The sequence below is a fragment of the Triticum dicoccoides genome, chromosome 6A (genome assembly GCF_002162155.2).
Source record: "Triticum dicoccoides isolate Atlit2015 ecotype Zavitan chromosome 6A, WEW_v2.0, whole genome shotgun sequence".
Lineage (NCBI taxonomy): Eukaryota > Viridiplantae > Streptophyta > Magnoliopsida > Poales > Poaceae > Triticum > Triticum dicoccoides.
This window is the reverse complement of record NC_041390.1, coordinates 582,532,866-582,533,406: the sequence shown is the minus strand read 5'-3', so window position 1 is coordinate 582,533,406 and position 541 is coordinate 582,532,866.

Sequence of the window (541 nt, the reverse complement as noted above, 5' to 3'; positions counted from 1 at the left end):
TGATTATATTTTCAAATAACAAATTTGATGATATTTTTTTATATTCACAAATATTTTCAAATAACAAATCTGATGATATTTTTTTAAAAATTATTACTATTTTTATAAAAATTTATTACTGTTTCATATTCATATTCTAAAAATTTATTAGATGCAACAAAATAATAATAAAAAATCTTACTTACGGCGCACGGCTGGCTGGTGCACCATTGCTATCTAAAAAAAGAATACTTATGGCGCACGGTCCCGCTGGTGCGCCATTGCTATCTAAAAAGAAGAATACTTATGGCGCACGGTCCCGCTGGTGCGCCATTGCTATGAAAAAAACATTCTAATGGCGCACCTCCAGGGGGTGCGCCATTAGTAATCTTCCCCCATCCATACACTTCGTCCCTCCCTCGTCCCTCCCTCTCGCCAGACACTTCGGATCTCCCTCCATTGCGCCGCTCCCTCCACCGCGCCGCCGCCGCTGCCCCGACCCACTGCGCCGCAGCCGCCCATGCGCCCCCGCCGCCTCCCTCTCCCCTTCCCCCCCCCCTCG